The 13,648-nt window shown below is 49.7% G+C and overlaps 37 non-coding genes across 37 annotated transcripts; all 37 read right to left on the reverse strand.

Annotated features, from left to right (window-relative positions):
* Positions 1–236: 236 nt before the first annotated feature.
* On the reverse strand, positions 237–355 carry LOC149764174 (5S ribosomal RNA). Its single transcript, XR_016405736.1, has one exon. It is a non-coding gene; the product is annotated as a 5S ribosomal RNA (ribosomal RNA).
* Positions 356–601: 246 nt separating this feature from the next.
* LOC149764175 (5S ribosomal RNA) lies at positions 602–720 on the reverse strand. Its single transcript, XR_016405940.1, has one exon. It is a non-coding gene; the product is annotated as a 5S ribosomal RNA (ribosomal RNA).
* A 248-nt stretch (positions 721–968) lies between these two features.
* LOC149764176 (5S ribosomal RNA) lies at positions 969–1,087 on the reverse strand. Its single transcript, XR_016412309.1, has one exon. It is a non-coding gene; the product is annotated as a 5S ribosomal RNA (ribosomal RNA).
* A 246-nt stretch (positions 1,088–1,333) lies between these two features.
* On the reverse strand, positions 1,334–1,452 carry LOC149764177 (5S ribosomal RNA). The gene has a single exon (XR_016411117.1). It is a non-coding gene; the product is annotated as a 5S ribosomal RNA (ribosomal RNA).
* A 246-nt stretch (positions 1,453–1,698) lies between these two features.
* LOC149764178 (5S ribosomal RNA) lies at positions 1,699–1,817 on the reverse strand. The gene has a single exon (XR_016405850.1). It is a non-coding gene; the product is annotated as a 5S ribosomal RNA (ribosomal RNA).
* Positions 1,818–2,063: 246 nt separating this feature from the next.
* Positions 2,064–2,182, reverse strand: LOC149764179 (5S ribosomal RNA). The gene has a single exon (XR_016411118.1). It is a non-coding gene; the product is annotated as a 5S ribosomal RNA (ribosomal RNA).
* Positions 2,183–2,428: 246 nt separating this feature from the next.
* On the reverse strand, positions 2,429–2,547 carry LOC149764180 (5S ribosomal RNA). Its single transcript, XR_016405737.1, has one exon. It is a non-coding gene; the product is annotated as a 5S ribosomal RNA (ribosomal RNA).
* Positions 2,548–2,793: 246 nt separating this feature from the next.
* Positions 2,794–2,912, reverse strand: LOC149764181 (5S ribosomal RNA). The gene has a single exon (XR_016405941.1). It is a non-coding gene; the product is annotated as a 5S ribosomal RNA (ribosomal RNA).
* Positions 2,913–3,160: 248 nt separating this feature from the next.
* LOC149764182 (5S ribosomal RNA) lies at positions 3,161–3,279 on the reverse strand. Its single transcript, XR_016412310.1, has one exon. It is a non-coding gene; the product is annotated as a 5S ribosomal RNA (ribosomal RNA).
* Positions 3,280–3,525: 246 nt separating this feature from the next.
* On the reverse strand, positions 3,526–3,644 carry LOC149764183 (5S ribosomal RNA). The gene has a single exon (XR_016411119.1). It is a non-coding gene; the product is annotated as a 5S ribosomal RNA (ribosomal RNA).
* A 246-nt stretch (positions 3,645–3,890) lies between these two features.
* On the reverse strand, positions 3,891–4,009 carry LOC149764184 (5S ribosomal RNA). The gene has a single exon (XR_016405851.1). It is a non-coding gene; the product is annotated as a 5S ribosomal RNA (ribosomal RNA).
* A 246-nt stretch (positions 4,010–4,255) lies between these two features.
* LOC149764185 (5S ribosomal RNA) lies at positions 4,256–4,374 on the reverse strand. Its single transcript, XR_016411120.1, has one exon. It is a non-coding gene; the product is annotated as a 5S ribosomal RNA (ribosomal RNA).
* A 246-nt stretch (positions 4,375–4,620) lies between these two features.
* Positions 4,621–4,739, reverse strand: LOC149764186 (5S ribosomal RNA). The gene has a single exon (XR_016405738.1). It is a non-coding gene; the product is annotated as a 5S ribosomal RNA (ribosomal RNA).
* A 246-nt stretch (positions 4,740–4,985) lies between these two features.
* LOC149764187 (5S ribosomal RNA) lies at positions 4,986–5,104 on the reverse strand. The gene has a single exon (XR_016405942.1). It is a non-coding gene; the product is annotated as a 5S ribosomal RNA (ribosomal RNA).
* Positions 5,105–5,352: 248 nt separating this feature from the next.
* Positions 5,353–5,471, reverse strand: LOC149764188 (5S ribosomal RNA). The gene has a single exon (XR_016412311.1). It is a non-coding gene; the product is annotated as a 5S ribosomal RNA (ribosomal RNA).
* A 246-nt stretch (positions 5,472–5,717) lies between these two features.
* LOC149764189 (5S ribosomal RNA) lies at positions 5,718–5,836 on the reverse strand. Its single transcript, XR_016411121.1, has one exon. It is a non-coding gene; the product is annotated as a 5S ribosomal RNA (ribosomal RNA).
* Positions 5,837–6,082: 246 nt separating this feature from the next.
* Positions 6,083–6,201, reverse strand: LOC149764190 (5S ribosomal RNA). Its single transcript, XR_016405852.1, has one exon. It is a non-coding gene; the product is annotated as a 5S ribosomal RNA (ribosomal RNA).
* Positions 6,202–6,447: 246 nt separating this feature from the next.
* On the reverse strand, positions 6,448–6,566 carry LOC149764191 (5S ribosomal RNA). The gene has a single exon (XR_016411122.1). It is a non-coding gene; the product is annotated as a 5S ribosomal RNA (ribosomal RNA).
* Positions 6,567–6,812: 246 nt separating this feature from the next.
* Positions 6,813–6,931, reverse strand: LOC149764192 (5S ribosomal RNA). The gene has a single exon (XR_016405739.1). It is a non-coding gene; the product is annotated as a 5S ribosomal RNA (ribosomal RNA).
* Positions 6,932–7,177: 246 nt separating this feature from the next.
* On the reverse strand, positions 7,178–7,296 carry LOC149764193 (5S ribosomal RNA). Its single transcript, XR_016405943.1, has one exon. It is a non-coding gene; the product is annotated as a 5S ribosomal RNA (ribosomal RNA).
* A 248-nt stretch (positions 7,297–7,544) lies between these two features.
* On the reverse strand, positions 7,545–7,663 carry LOC149764194 (5S ribosomal RNA). The gene has a single exon (XR_016412312.1). It is a non-coding gene; the product is annotated as a 5S ribosomal RNA (ribosomal RNA).
* Positions 7,664–7,909: 246 nt separating this feature from the next.
* On the reverse strand, positions 7,910–8,028 carry LOC149764195 (5S ribosomal RNA). The gene has a single exon (XR_016411123.1). It is a non-coding gene; the product is annotated as a 5S ribosomal RNA (ribosomal RNA).
* A 246-nt stretch (positions 8,029–8,274) lies between these two features.
* On the reverse strand, positions 8,275–8,393 carry LOC149764196 (5S ribosomal RNA). The gene has a single exon (XR_016405853.1). It is a non-coding gene; the product is annotated as a 5S ribosomal RNA (ribosomal RNA).
* A 246-nt stretch (positions 8,394–8,639) lies between these two features.
* Positions 8,640–8,758, reverse strand: LOC149764197 (5S ribosomal RNA). The gene has a single exon (XR_016411124.1). It is a non-coding gene; the product is annotated as a 5S ribosomal RNA (ribosomal RNA).
* Positions 8,759–9,004: 246 nt separating this feature from the next.
* LOC149764198 (5S ribosomal RNA) lies at positions 9,005–9,123 on the reverse strand. The gene has a single exon (XR_016408914.1). It is a non-coding gene; the product is annotated as a 5S ribosomal RNA (ribosomal RNA).
* A 246-nt stretch (positions 9,124–9,369) lies between these two features.
* Positions 9,370–9,488, reverse strand: LOC149764199 (5S ribosomal RNA). The gene has a single exon (XR_016405944.1). It is a non-coding gene; the product is annotated as a 5S ribosomal RNA (ribosomal RNA).
* A 248-nt stretch (positions 9,489–9,736) lies between these two features.
* Positions 9,737–9,855, reverse strand: LOC149764200 (5S ribosomal RNA). Its single transcript, XR_016412313.1, has one exon. It is a non-coding gene; the product is annotated as a 5S ribosomal RNA (ribosomal RNA).
* Positions 9,856–10,101: 246 nt separating this feature from the next.
* Positions 10,102–10,220, reverse strand: LOC149764201 (5S ribosomal RNA). The gene has a single exon (XR_016411125.1). It is a non-coding gene; the product is annotated as a 5S ribosomal RNA (ribosomal RNA).
* A 246-nt stretch (positions 10,221–10,466) lies between these two features.
* Positions 10,467–10,585, reverse strand: LOC149764202 (5S ribosomal RNA). Its single transcript, XR_016411127.1, has one exon. It is a non-coding gene; the product is annotated as a 5S ribosomal RNA (ribosomal RNA).
* Positions 10,586–10,831: 246 nt separating this feature from the next.
* Positions 10,832–10,950, reverse strand: LOC149764203 (5S ribosomal RNA). The gene has a single exon (XR_016405854.1). It is a non-coding gene; the product is annotated as a 5S ribosomal RNA (ribosomal RNA).
* Positions 10,951–11,196: 246 nt separating this feature from the next.
* On the reverse strand, positions 11,197–11,315 carry LOC149764204 (5S ribosomal RNA). Its single transcript, XR_016411128.1, has one exon. It is a non-coding gene; the product is annotated as a 5S ribosomal RNA (ribosomal RNA).
* A 246-nt stretch (positions 11,316–11,561) lies between these two features.
* LOC149764205 (5S ribosomal RNA) lies at positions 11,562–11,680 on the reverse strand. The gene has a single exon (XR_016408915.1). It is a non-coding gene; the product is annotated as a 5S ribosomal RNA (ribosomal RNA).
* A 246-nt stretch (positions 11,681–11,926) lies between these two features.
* Positions 11,927–12,045, reverse strand: LOC149764206 (5S ribosomal RNA). Its single transcript, XR_016405946.1, has one exon. It is a non-coding gene; the product is annotated as a 5S ribosomal RNA (ribosomal RNA).
* A 248-nt stretch (positions 12,046–12,293) lies between these two features.
* LOC149764207 (5S ribosomal RNA) lies at positions 12,294–12,412 on the reverse strand. The gene has a single exon (XR_016412314.1). It is a non-coding gene; the product is annotated as a 5S ribosomal RNA (ribosomal RNA).
* Positions 12,413–12,658: 246 nt separating this feature from the next.
* LOC149764208 (5S ribosomal RNA) lies at positions 12,659–12,777 on the reverse strand. Its single transcript, XR_016402247.1, has one exon. It is a non-coding gene; the product is annotated as a 5S ribosomal RNA (ribosomal RNA).
* A 246-nt stretch (positions 12,778–13,023) lies between these two features.
* On the reverse strand, positions 13,024–13,142 carry LOC149764209 (5S ribosomal RNA). Its single transcript, XR_016405855.1, has one exon. It is a non-coding gene; the product is annotated as a 5S ribosomal RNA (ribosomal RNA).
* Positions 13,143–13,388: 246 nt separating this feature from the next.
* LOC149764210 (5S ribosomal RNA) lies at positions 13,389–13,507 on the reverse strand. Its single transcript, XR_016411129.1, has one exon. It is a non-coding gene; the product is annotated as a 5S ribosomal RNA (ribosomal RNA).
* Positions 13,508–13,648: the final 141 nt, after the last annotated feature.

Consider the following 13,648-nt stretch of genomic DNA (forward strand, 5'->3'; position numbering starts at 1 on the left):
CTTCGAAACTCCCTTTTATGACAAAGCAGCAGACCTTGACGGCCCGAGACATTCGCGCTGCCGGGGACATTCTGGCGTAGGATTCAACGCGCTGTTCCGCTATGCGGCATGGCACCGCCAGTCTCCGGACTCAGTTTATTTTCGGGGGGAAAAAATTATCCGAAGAGGAAAAGCCAAAAGCCAAAAAATTAAAAATAAATATTATCAAAAAATAAAAAAGCGGGCAAAAAATAAAAAGGGTGCAACACGAGGACTTCCCAGGGGGTCACCCATCCTAGTACTACTCTCGCCCAAGCACGCTTAACTGCGGAGTTCTGATCGGATCCGGCGCATTAGTGCTGGTATGATCGCACCCATGACATGCCCTTCGAAACTCCCTTTTATGACAAAGCAGCAGACCTCGACGGCCCGAGGCATTCGCGCTGCCGGGGCCGTTCTGGTGTAGGATTCAACGCGCTGTTCCGCTATGCGGCATGGCACCGCGAGTCTCCGGACTCAGTTTATTTTCGGGGGAAAAAAATTATCCGAAGACGAAAAGCCAAAAGCCGAAAAATTAAAAATAAATATTATCAAAAAATAAAAAAGCGGGCAAAAATTAAAAGGGGTGCAACACGAGGACTTCCCAGGGGGTCACCCATCCTAGTACTACTCTCGCCCAAGCACGCTTAACTGCGGAGTTATGATGGGATCCGGTGCATTAGTGCTGGTATGATCGCACCCATGACATGCCCATCGAAACTCCCTTTTATGACAAAGCAGCAGACCTCGACGGCCCGAGACATTCGCGCCGCCGGGGCCGTTCTGGCGTAGGATTCAACGCGCTGGTCCCGCTATGCGGCATGGCACCGCCAGTCTCCGGACTCAGTTTATTTTCGGGGGAAAAAAATTATCCGAAGAGGAAAAGCCAAAAGCCGAAAAATTAAAAATAAATATTATCAAAAAATAAAAAAGTGGAGAAAAAAATAAAAAGGGTGCAACACGAGGACTTCCCAGGGGGTCACCCATCCTAGTACTACTCTCGCCCAAGCACGCTTAACTGCGGAGTTCTGATGGGATCCGGTGCATTAGTGCTGGTATGATCGCACCCATGACATGCCCTTCGAAACTCCCTTTTATGACAAAGCAGCAGACCTCGACGGCCCGAGACATTCGCGCTGCCGGGGCCGTTCTGGCGTAGGATTCAACGCGCTGTTCCGCTATGCGGCATGGCACCGCGAGTCTCCGGACTCAGTTTATTTTCGGGGGAAAAAAATTATCCGAAGAGGAAAAGCCAAAAGCCGAAAAATTAAAAATAAATATTATCAAAAAATAAAAAAGCGGGCAAAAAATAAAAGGGGTGCAACACGAGGACTTCCCAGGGGGTCACCCATCCTAGTACTACTCTCGCCCAAGCACGCTTAACTGCGGAGTTCTGATGGGATCCGGTGCATTAGTGCTGGTATGATCGCACCCATGACATGCCCTTCGAAACTCCCTTTTATGACAAAGCAGCAGACCTCGACGGCCCGAGACATTCGCGCTGCCGGGGCCGTTCTGGCGTAGGATTCAACGCGCTGTTCCGCTATGCGGCATGGCACCGCGAGCCTCCGGACTCAGTTTATTTTCGAGGGAAAAAAATTATCCGAAGTGGAAAAGCCAAAAGCCGAAAAATTAAAAATAAATATTATCAAAAAATAAAAAAGCGGGCAAAAAATAAAAGGGGTGCAACACGAGGACTTCCCAGGGGGTCACCCATCCTAGTACAACTCTCGCCCAAGCACGCTTAACTGCGGAGTTCTGATAGGATCCGGTGCATTAGTGCTGGTATGATTGCACCCAAGACATGCCCTTCGAAACTCCCTTTTATGACAAAGCAGCAGACCTCGACGGCCCGAGACATTCGCGCTGCCGGGGCCGTTCTGGCGTAGGATTCAACACGCTCTTCCGCTATGCGGCATGGCACCGCCAGTCTCCGGACTCAGTTTATTTTCGGGGGAAAAAAATTATCCGAAGAGGAAAAGCCAAAAGCCGAAAAATAAAAAATAAATGTTGTCAAAAAATAAAAAAGCGGGCAAAAAATAAAAGGGGTGCAACACGAGGACTTCCCAGGGGGTCACCCATCCTAGTACTACTCTCGCCCAAGCACGCTTAACTGCGGAGTTCTGATGGGATCCGGTGCATTAGTGCTGGTATGATCGCACCCATGACATGCCCTTCGAAACTCCCTTTTATGACAAAGCAGCAGACCTTGACGGCCCGAGACATTCGCGCTGCCGGGGACATTCTGGCGTAGGATTCAACGCGCTGTTCCGCTATGCGGCATGGCACCGCCAGTCTCCGGACTCAGTTTATTTTCGGGGGGAAAAAATTATCCGAAGAGGAAAAGCCAAAAGCCAAAAAATTAAAAATAAATATTATCAAAAAATAAAAAAGCGGGCAAAAAATAAAAAGGGTGCAACACGAGGACTTCCCAGGGGGTCACCCATCCTAGTACTACTCTCGCCCAAGCACGCTTAACTGCGGAGTTCTGATCGGATCCGGCGCATTAGTGCTGGTATGATCGCACCCATGACATGCCCTTCGAAACTCCCTTTTATGACAAAGCAGCAGACCTCGACGGCCCGAGGCATTCGCGCTGCCGGGGCCGTTCTGGTGTAGGATTCAACGCGCTGTTCCGCTATGCGGCATGGCACCGCGAGTCTCCGGACTCAGTTTATTTTCGGGGGAAAAAAATTATCCGAAGACGAAAAGCCAAAAGCCGAAAAATTAAAAATAAATATTATCAAAAAATAAAAAAGCGGGCAAAAATTAAAAGGGGTGCAACACGAGGACTTCCCAGGGGGTCACCCATCCTAGTACTACTCTCGCCCAAGCACGCTTAACTGCGGAGTTATGATGGGATCCGGTGCATTAGTGCTGGTATGATCGCACCCATGACATGCCCATCGAAACTCCCTTTTATGACAAAGCAGCAGACCTCGACGGCCCGAGACATTCGCGCCGCCGGGGCCGTTCTGGCGTAGGATTCAACGCGCTGGTCCCGCTATGCGGCATGGCACCGCCAGTCTCCGGACTCAGTTTATTTTCGGGGGAAAAAAATTATCCGAAGAGGAAAAGCCAAAAGCCGAAAAATTAAAAATAAATATTATCAAAAAATAAAAAAGTGGAGAAAAAAATAAAAAGGGTGCAACACGAGGACTTCCCAGGGGGTCACCCATCCTAGTACTACTCTCGCCCAAGCACGCTTAACTGCGGAGTTCTGATGGGATCCGGTGCATTAGTGCTGGTATGATCGCACCCATGACATGCCCTTCGAAACTCCCTTTTATGACAAAGCAGCAGACCTCGACGGCCCGAGACATTCGCGCTGCCGGGGCCGTTCTGGCGTAGGATTCAACGCGCTGTTCCGCTATGCGGCATGGCACCGCGAGTCTCCGGACTCAGTTTATTTTCGGGGGAAAAAAATTATCCGAAGAGGAAAAGCCAAAAGCCGAAAAATTAAAAATAAATATTATCAAAAAATAAAAAAGCGGGCAAAAAATAAAAGGGGTGCAACACGAGGACTTCCCAGGGGGTCACCCATCCTAGTACTACTCTCGCCCAAGCACGCTTAACTGCGGAGTTCTGATGGGATCCGGTGCATTAGTGCTGGTATGATCGCACCCATGACATGCCCTTCGAAACTCCCTTTTATGACAAAGCAGCAGACCTCGACGGCCCGAGACATTCGCGCTGCCGGGGCCGTTCTGGCGTAGGATTCAACGCGCTGTTCCGCTATGCGGCATGGCACCGCGAGCCTCCGGACTCAGTTTATTTTCGAGGGAAAAAAATTATCCGAAGTGGAAAAGCCAAAAGCCGAAAAATTAAAAATAAATATTATCAAAAAATAAAAAAGCGGGCAAAAAATAAAAGGGGTGCAACACGAGGACTTCCCAGGGGGTCACCCATCCTAGTACAACTCTCGCCCAAGCACGCTTAACTGCGGAGTTCTGATAGGATCCGGTGCATTAGTGCTGGTATGATTGCACCCAAGACATGCCCTTCGAAACTCCCTTTTATGACAAAGCAGCAGACCTCGACGGCCCGAGACATTCGCGCTGCCGGGGCCGTTCTGGCGTAGGATTCAACACGCTCTTCCGCTATGCAGCATGGCACCGCCAGTCTCCGGACTCAGTTTATTTTCGGGGGAAAAAAATTATCCGAAGAGGAAAAGCCAAAAGCCGAAAAATAAAAAATAAATGTTGTCAAAAAATAAAAAAGCGGGCAAAAAATAAAAGGGGTGCAACACGAGGACTTCCCAGGGGGTCACCCATCCTAGTACTACTCTCGCCCAAGCACGCTTAACTGCGGAGTTCTGATGGGATCCGGTGCATTAGTGCTGGTATGATCGCACCCATGACATGCCCTTCGAAACTCCCTTTTATGACAAAGCAGCAGACCTTGACGGCCCGAGACATTCGCGCTGCCGGGGACATTCTGGCGTAGGATTCAACGCGCTGTTCCGCTATGCGGCATGGCACCGCCAGTCTCCGGACTCAGTTTATTTTCGGGGGGAAAAAATTATCCGAAGAGGAAAAGCCAAAAGCCAAAAAATTAAAAATAAATATTATCAAAAAATAAAAAAGCGGGCAAAAAATAAAAAGGGTGCAACACGAGGACTTCCCAGGGGGTCACCCATCCTAGTACTACTCTCGCCCAAGCACGCTTAACTGCGGAGTTCTGATCGGATCCGGCGCATTAGTGCTGGTATGATCGCACCCATGACATGCCCTTCGAAACTCCCTTTTATGACAAAGCAGCAGACCTCGACGGCCCGAGGCATTCGCGCTGCCGGGGCCGTTCTGGTGTAGGATTCAACGCGCTGTTCCGCTATGCGGCATGGCACCGCGAGTCTCCGGACTCAGTTTATTTTCGGGGGAAAAAAATTATCCGAAGACGAAAAGCCAAAAGCCGAAAAATTAAAAATAAATATTATCAAAAAATAAAAAAGCGGGCAAAAATTAAAAGGGGTGCAACACGAGGACTTCCCAGGGGGTCACCCATCCTAGTACTACTCTCGCCCAAGCACGCTTAACTGCGGAGTTATGATGGGATCCGGTGCATTAGTGCTGGTATGATCGCACCCATGACATGCCCATCGAAACTCCCTTTTATGACAAAGCAGCAGACCTCGACGGCCCGAGACATTCGCGCCGCCGGGGCCGTTCTGGCGTAGGATTCAACGCGCTGGTCCCGCTATGCGGCATGGCACCGCCAGTCTCCGGACTCAGTTTATTTTCGGGGGAAAAAAATTATCCGAAGAGGAAAAGCCAAAAGCCGAAAAATTAAAAATAAATATTATCAAAAAATAAAAAAGTGGAGAAAAAAATAAAAAGGGTGCAACACGAGGACTTCCCAGGGGGTCACCCATCCTAGTACTACTCTCGCCCAAGCACGCTTAACTGCGGAGTTCTGATGGGATCCGGTGCATTAGTGCTGGTATGATCGCACCCATGACATGCCCTTCGAAACTCCCTTTTATGACAAAGCAGCAGACCTCGACGGCCCGAGACATTCGCGCTGCCGGGGCCGTTCTGGCGTAGGATTCAACGCGCTGTTCCGCTATGCGGCATGGCACCGCGAGTCTCCGGACTCAGTTTATTTTCGGGGGAAAAAAATTATCCGAAGAGGAAAAGCCAAAAGCCGAAAAATTAAAAATAAATATTATCAAAAAATAAAAAAGCGGGCAAAAAATAAAAGGGGTGCAACACGAGGACTTCCCAGGGGGTCACCCATCCTAGTACTACTCTCGCCCAAGCACGCTTAACTGCGGAGTTCTGATGGGATCCGGTGCATTAGTGCTGGTATGATCGCACCCATGACATGCCCTTCGAAACTCCCTTTTATGACAAAGCAGCAGACCTCGACGGCCCGAGACATTCGCGCTGCCGGGGCCGTTCTGGCGTAGGATTCAACGCGCTGTTCCGCTATGCGGCATGGCACCGCGAGCCTCCGGACTCAGTTTATTTTCGAGGGAAAAAAATTATCCGAAGTGGAAAAGCCAAAAGCCGAAAAATTAAAAATAAATATTATCAAAAAATAAAAAAGCGGGCAAAAAATAAAAGGGGTGCAACACGAGGACTTCCCAGGGGGTCACCCATCCTAGTACAACTCTCGCCCAAGCACGCTTAACTGCGGAGTTCTGATAGGATCCGGTGCATTAGTGCTGGTATGATTGCACCCAAGACATGCCCTTCGAAACTCCCTTTTATGACAAAGCAGCAGACCTCGACGGCCCGAGACATTCGCGCTGCCGGGGCCGTTCTGGCGTAGGATTCAACACGCTCTTCCGCTATGCGGCATGGCACCGCCAGTCTCCGGACTCAGTTTATTTTCGGGGGAAAAAAATTATCCGAAGAGGAAAAGCCAAAAGCCGAAAAATAAAAAATAAATGTTGTCAAAAAATAAAAAAGCGGGCAAAAAATAAAAGGGGTGCAACACGAGGACTTCCCAGGGGGTCACCCATCCTAGTACTACTCTCGCCCAAGCACGCTTAACTGCGGAGTTCTGATGGGATCCGGTGCATTAGTGCTGGTATGATCGCACCCATGACATGCCCTTCGAAACTCCCTTTTATGACAAAGCAGCAGACCTTGACGGCCCGAGACATTCGCGCTGCCGGGGCCATTCTGGCGTAGGATTCAACGCGCTGTTCCGCTATGCGGCATGGCACCGCCAGTCTCCGGACTCAGTTTATTTTCGGGGGGAAAAAATTATCCGAAGAGGAAAAGCCAAAAGCCAAAAAATTAAAAATAAATATTATCAAAAAATAAAAAAGCGGGCAAAAAATAAAAAGGGTGCAACACGAGGACTTCCCAGGGGGTCACCCATCCTAGTACTACTCTCGCCCAAGCACGCTTAACTGCGGAGTTCTGATCGGATCCGGCGCATTAGTGCTGGTATGATCGCACCCATGACATGCCCTTCGAAACTCCCTTTTATGACAAAGCAGCAGACCTCGACGGCCCGAGGCATTCGCGCTGCCGGGGCCGTTCTGGTGTAGGATTCAACGCGCTGTTCCGCTATGCGGCATGGCACCGCGAGTCTCCGGACTCAGTTTATTTTCGGGGGAAAAAAATTATCCGAAGACGAAAAGCCAAAAGCCGAAAAATTAAAAATAAATATTATCAAAAAATAAAAAAGCGGGCAAAAATTAAAAGGGGTGCAACACGAGGACTTCCCAGGGGGTCACCCATCCTAGTACTACTCTCGCCCAAGCACGCTTAACTGCGGAGTTATGATGGGATCCGGTGCATTAGTGCTGGTATGATCGCACCCATGACATGCCCATCGAAACTCCCTTTTATGACAAAGCAGCAGACCTCGACGGCCCGAGACATTCGCGCCGCCGGGGCCGTTCTGGCGTAGGATTCAACGCGCTGGTCCCGCTATGCGGCATGGCACCGCCAGTCTCCGGACTCAGTTTATTTTCGGGGGAAAAAAATTATCCGAAGAGGAAAAGCCAAAAGCCGAAAAATTAAAAATAAATATTATCAAAAAATAAAAAAGTGGAGAAAAAAATAAAAAGGGTGCAACACGAGGACTTCCCAGGGGGTCACCCATCCTAGTACTACTCTCGCCCAAGCACGCTTAACTGCGGAGTTCTGATGGGATCCGGTGCATTAGTGCTGGTATGATCGCACCCATGACATGCCCTTCGAAACTCCCTTTTATGACAAAGCAGCAGACCTCGACGGCCCGAGACATTCGCGCTGCCGGGGCCGTTCTGGCGTAGGATTCAACGCGCTGTTCCGCTATGCGGCATGGCACCGCGAGTCTCCGGACTCAGTTTATTTTCGGGGGAAAAAAATTATCCGAAGAGGAAAAGCCAAAAGCCGAAAAATTAAAAATAAATATTATCAAAAAATAAAAAAGCGGGCAAAAAATAAAAGGGGTGCAACACGAGGACTTCCCAGGGGGTCACCCATCCTAGTACTACTCTCGCCCAAGCACGCTTAACTGCGGAGTTCTGATGGGATCCGGTGCATTAGTGCTGGTATGATCGCACCCATGACATGCCCTTCGAAACTCCCTTTTATGACAAAGCAGCAGACCTCGACGGCCCGAGACATTCGCGCTGCCGGGGCCGTTCTGGCGTAGGATTCAACGCGCTGTTCCGCTATGCGGCATGGCACCGCGAGCCTCCGGACTCAGTTTATTTTCGAGGGAAAAAAATTATCCGAAGTGGAAAAGCCAAAAGCCGAAAAATTAAAAATAAATATTATCAAAAAATAAAAAAGCGGGCAAAAAATAAAAGGGGTGCAACACGAGGACTTCCCAGGGGGTCACCCATCCTAGTACAACTCTCGCCCAAGCACGCTTAACTGCGGAGTTCTGATAGGATCCGGTGCATTAGTGCTGGTATGATTGCACCCAAGACATGCCCTTCGAAACTCCCTTTTATGACAAAGCAGCAGACCTCGACGGCCCGAGACATTCGCGCTGCCGGGGCCGTTCTGGCGTAGGATTCAACACGCTCTTCCGCTATGCAGCATGGCACCGCCAGTCTCCGGACTCAGTTTATTTTCGGGGGAAAAAAATTATCCGAAGAGGAAAAGCCAAAAGCCGAAAAATAAAAAATAAATGTTGTCAAAAAATAAAAAAGCGGGCAAAAAATAAAAGGGGTGCAACACGAGGACTTCCCAGGGGGTCACCCATCCTAGTACTACTCTCGCCCAAGCACGCTTAACTGCGGAGTTCTGATGGGATCCGGTGCATTAGTGCTGGTATGATCGCACCCATGACATGCCCTTCGAAACTCCCTTTTATGACAAAGCAGCAGACCTTGACGGCCCGAGACATTCGCGCTGCCGGGGCCATTCTGGCGTAGGATTCAACGCGCTGTTCCGCTATGCGGCATGGCACCGCCAGTCTCCGGACTCAGTTTATTTTCGGGGGGAAAAAATTATCCGAAGAGGAAAAGCCAAAAGCCAAAAAATTAAAAATAAATATTATCAAAAAATAAAAAAGCGGGCAAAAAATAAAAAGGGTGCAACACGAGGACTTCCCAGGGGGTCACCCATCCTAGTGCTACTCTCGCCCAAGCACGCTTAACTGCGGAGTTCTGATCGGATCCGGCGCATTAGTGCTGGTATGATCGCACCCATGACATGCCCTTCGAAACTCCCTTTTATGACAAAGCAGCAGACCTCGACGGCCCGAGGCATTCGCGCTGCCGGGGCCGTTCTGGTGTAGGATTCAACGCGCTGTTCCGCTATGCGGCATGGCACCGCGAGTCTCCGGACTCAGTTTATTTTCGGGTGAAAAAAATTATCCGAAGAGGAAAAGCCAAAAGCCGAAAAATTAAAAATAAATATTATCAAAAAATAAAAAAGCGGGCAAAAATTAAAAGGGGTGCAACACGAGGACTTCCCAGGGGGTCACCCATCCTAGTACTACTCTCGCCCAAGCACGCTTAACTGCGGAGTTATGATGGGATCCGGTGCATTAGTGCTGGTATGATCGCACCCATGACATGCCCATCGAAACTCCCTTTTATGACAAAGCAGCAGACCTCGACGGCCCGAGACATTCGCGCCGCCGGGGCCGTTCTGGCGTAGGATTCAACGCGCTGGTCCCGCTATGCGGCATGGCACCGCCAGTCTCCGGACTCAGTTTATTTTCGGGGGAAAAAAATTATCCGAAGAGGAAAAGCCAAAAGCCGAAAAATTAAAAATAAATATTATCAAAAAATAAAAAAGTGGAGAAAAAAATAAAAAGGGTGCAACACGAGGACTTCCCAGGGGGTCACCCATCCTAGTACTACTCTCGCCCAAGCACGCTTAACTGCGGAGTTCTGATGGGATCCGGTGCATTAGTGCTGGTATGATCGCACCCATGACATGCCCTTCGAAACTCCCTTTTATGACAAAGCAGCAGACCTCGACGGCCCGAGACATTCGCGCTGCCGGGGCCGTTCTGGCGTAGGATTCAACGCGCTGTTCCGCTATGCGGCATGGCACCGCGAGTCTCCGGACTCAGTTTATTTTCGGGGGAAAAAAATTATCCGAAGAGGAAAAGCCAAAAGCCGAAAAATTAAAAATAAATATTATCAAAAAATAAAAAAGCGGGCAAAAAATAAAAGGGGTGCAACACGAGGACTTCCCAGGGGGTCACCCATCCTAGTACTACTCTCGCCCAAGCACGCTTAACTGCGGAGTTCTGATGGGATCCGGTGCATTAGTGCTGGTATGATCGCACCCATGACATGCCCTTCGAAACTCCCTTTTATGACAAAGCAGCAGACCTCGACGGCCCGAGACATTCGCGCTGCCGGGGCCGTTCTGGCGTAGGATTCAACGCGCTGTTCCGCTATGCGGCATGGCACCGCGAGTCTCCGGACTCAGTTTATTTTCGGGGGAAAAAAATTATCCGAAGAGGAAAAGCCAAAAGCCGAAAAATTAAAAATAAATATTATCAAAAAATAAAAAAGCGGGCAAAAAATAAAAGGGGTGCAACACGAGGACTTCCCAGGGGGTCACCCATCCTAGTACTACTCTCGCCCAAGCACGCTTAACTGCGGAGTTCTGATGGGATCCGGTGCATTAGTGCTGGTATGATCGCACCCATGACATGCCCTTCGAAACTCCCTTTTATGACAAAGCAGCAGACCTCGACGGCCCGAGACATTCGCGCTGCCGGGGCCGTTCTGGCGTAGGATTCAACGCGCTGTTCCGCTATGCGGCATGGCACCGCGAGCCTCCGGACTCAGTTTATTTTCGAGGGAAAAAAATTATCCGAAGTGGAAAAGCCAAAAGCCGAAAAATTAAAAATAAATATTATCAAAAAATAAAAAAGCGGGCAAAAAATAAAAGGGGTGCAACACGAGGACTTCCCAGGGGGTCACCCATCCTAGTACAACTCTCGCCCAAGCACGCTTAACTGCGGAGTTCTGATAGGATCCGGTGCATTAGTGCTGGTATGATTGCACCCAAGACATGCCCTTCGAAACTCCCTTTTATGACAAAGCAGCAGACCTCGACGGCCCGAGACATTCGCGCTGCCGGGGCCGTTCTGGCGTAGGATTCAACACGCTCTTCCGCTATGCGGCATGGCACCGCCAGTCTCCGGACTCAGTTTATTTTCGGGAGAAAAAAATTATCCGAAGAGGAAAAGCCAAAAGCCGAAAAATAAAAAATAAATGTTGTCAAAAAATAAAAAAGCGGGCAAAAAATAAAAGGGGTGCAACACGAGGACTTCCCAGGGGGTCACCCATCCTAGTACTACTCTCGCCCAAGCACGCTTAACTGCGGAGTTCTGATGGGATCCGGTGCATTAGTGCTGGTATGATCGCACCCATGACATGCCCTTCGAAACTCCCTTTTATGACAAAGCAGCAGACCTTGACGGCCCGAGACATTCGCGCTGCCGGGGCCATTCTGGCGTAGGATTCAACGCGCTGTTCCGCTATGCGGCATGGCACCGCCAGTCTCCGGACTCAGTTTATTTTCGGGGGGAAAAAATTATCCGAAGAGGAAAAGCCAAAAGCCAAAAAATTAAAAATAAATATTATCAAAAAATAAAAAAGCGGGCAAAAAATAAAAAGGGTGCAACACGAGGACTTCCCAGGGGGTCACCCATCCTAGTGCTACTCTCGCCCAAGCACGCTTAACTGCGGAGTTCTGATCGGATCCGGCGCATTAGTGCTGGTATGATCGCACCCATGACATGCCCTTCGAAACTCCCTTTTATGACAAAGCAGCAGACCTCGACGGCCCGAGGCATTCGCGCTGCCGGGGCCGTTCTGGTGTAGGATTCAACGCGCTGTTCCGCTATGCGGCATGGCACCGCGAGTCTCCGGACTCAGTTTATTTTCGGGGGAAAAAAATTATCCGAAGAGGAAAAGCCAAAAGCCGAAAAATTAAAAATAAATATTATCAAAAAATAAAAAAGCGGGCAAAAATTAAAAGGGGTGCAACACGAGGACTTCCCAGGGGGTCACCCATCCTAGTACTACTCTCGCCCAAGCACGCTTAACTGCGGAGTTATGATGGGATCCGGTGCATTAGTGCTGGTATGATCGCACCCATGACATGCCCATCGAAACTCCCTTTTATGACAAAGCAGCAGACCTCGACGGCCCGAGACATTCGCGCCGCCGGGGCCGTTCTGGCGTAGGATTCAACGCGCTGGTCCCGCTATGCGGCATGGCACCGCCAGTCTCCGGACTCAGTTTATTTTCGGGGGAAAAAAATTATCCGAAGAGGAAAAGCCAAAAGCCGAAAAATTAAAAATAAATATTATCAAAAAATAAAAAAGTGGAGAAAAAAATAAAAAGGGTGCAACACGAGGACTTCCCAGGGGGTCACCCATCCTAGTACTACTCTCGCCCAAGCACGCTTAACTGCGGAGTTCTGATGGGATCCGGTGCATTAGTGCTGGTATGATCGCACCCATGACATGCCCTTCGAAACTCCCTTTTATGACAAAGCAGCAGACCTCGACGGCCCGAGACATTCGCGCTGCCGGGGCCGTTCTGGCGTAGGATTCAACGCGCTGTTCCGCTATGCGGCATGGCACCGCGAGTCTCCGGACTCAGTTTATTTTCGGGGGAAAAAAATTATCCGAAGAGGAAAAGCCAAAAGCCGAAAAATTAAAAATAAATATTATCAAAAAATAAAAAAGCGGGCAAAAAATAAAAGGGGTGCAACACGAGGACTTCCCAGGGGGTCACCCATCCTAGTACTACTCTCGCCCAAGCACGCTTAACTGCGGAGTTCTGATGGGATCCGGTGTATTAGTGCTGGTATGATCGCACCCATGACATGCCCTTCGAAACTCCCTTTTATGACAAAGCAGCAGACCTCGACGGCCCGAGACATTCGCGCTGCCGGGGCCGTTCTGGCGTAGGATTCAACGCGCTGTTCCGCTATGCGGCATGGCACCGCGAGCCTCCGGACTCAGTTTATTTTCGAGGGAAAAAAATTATCCGAAGTGGAAAAGCCAAAAGCCGAAAAATTGAAAATAAATATTATCAAAAAATAAAAAAGCGGGCAAAAAATAAAAGGGGTGCAACACGAGGACTTCCCAGGGGGTCACCCATCCTAGTACAACTCTCGCCCAAGCACGCTTAACTGCGGAGTTCTGATAGGATCCGGTGCATTAGTGCTGGTATGATTGCACCCAAGACATGCCCTTCGAAACTCCCTTTTATGACAAAGCAGCAGACCTCGACGGCCCGAGACATTCGCGCTGCCGGGGCCGTTCTGGCGTAGGATTCAACACGCTCTTCCGCTATGCGGCATGGCACCGCCAGTCTCCGGACTCAGTTTATTTTCGGGGGAAAAAAATTATCCGAAGAGGAAAAGCCAAAAGCCGAAAAATAAAAAATAAATGTTGTCAAAAAATAAAAAAGCGGGCAAAAAATAAAAGGGGTGCAACACGAGGACTTCCCAGGGGGTCACCCATCCTAGTACTACTCTCGCCCAAGCACGCTTAACTGCGGAGTTCTGATGGGATCCGGTGCATTAGTGCTGGTATGATCGCACCCATGACATGCCCTTCGAAACTCCCTTTTATGACAAAGCAGCAGACCTTGACGGCCCGAGACATTCGCGCTGCCGGGGCCATTCTGGCGTAGGATTCAACGCGCTGTTCCGCTATGCGGCATGGCACCGCCAGTCTCCGGACT

The sequence above is a fragment of the Phoenix dactylifera genome, chromosome 4, assembly GCF_051530095.1.
Source record: "Phoenix dactylifera cultivar Ajwa chromosome 4, Ajwa_hap1_PhDact_Kaust_v1.1, whole genome shotgun sequence".
NCBI classification, from domain to species: Eukaryota; Viridiplantae; Streptophyta; class Magnoliopsida; order Arecales; family Arecaceae; genus Phoenix; species Phoenix dactylifera.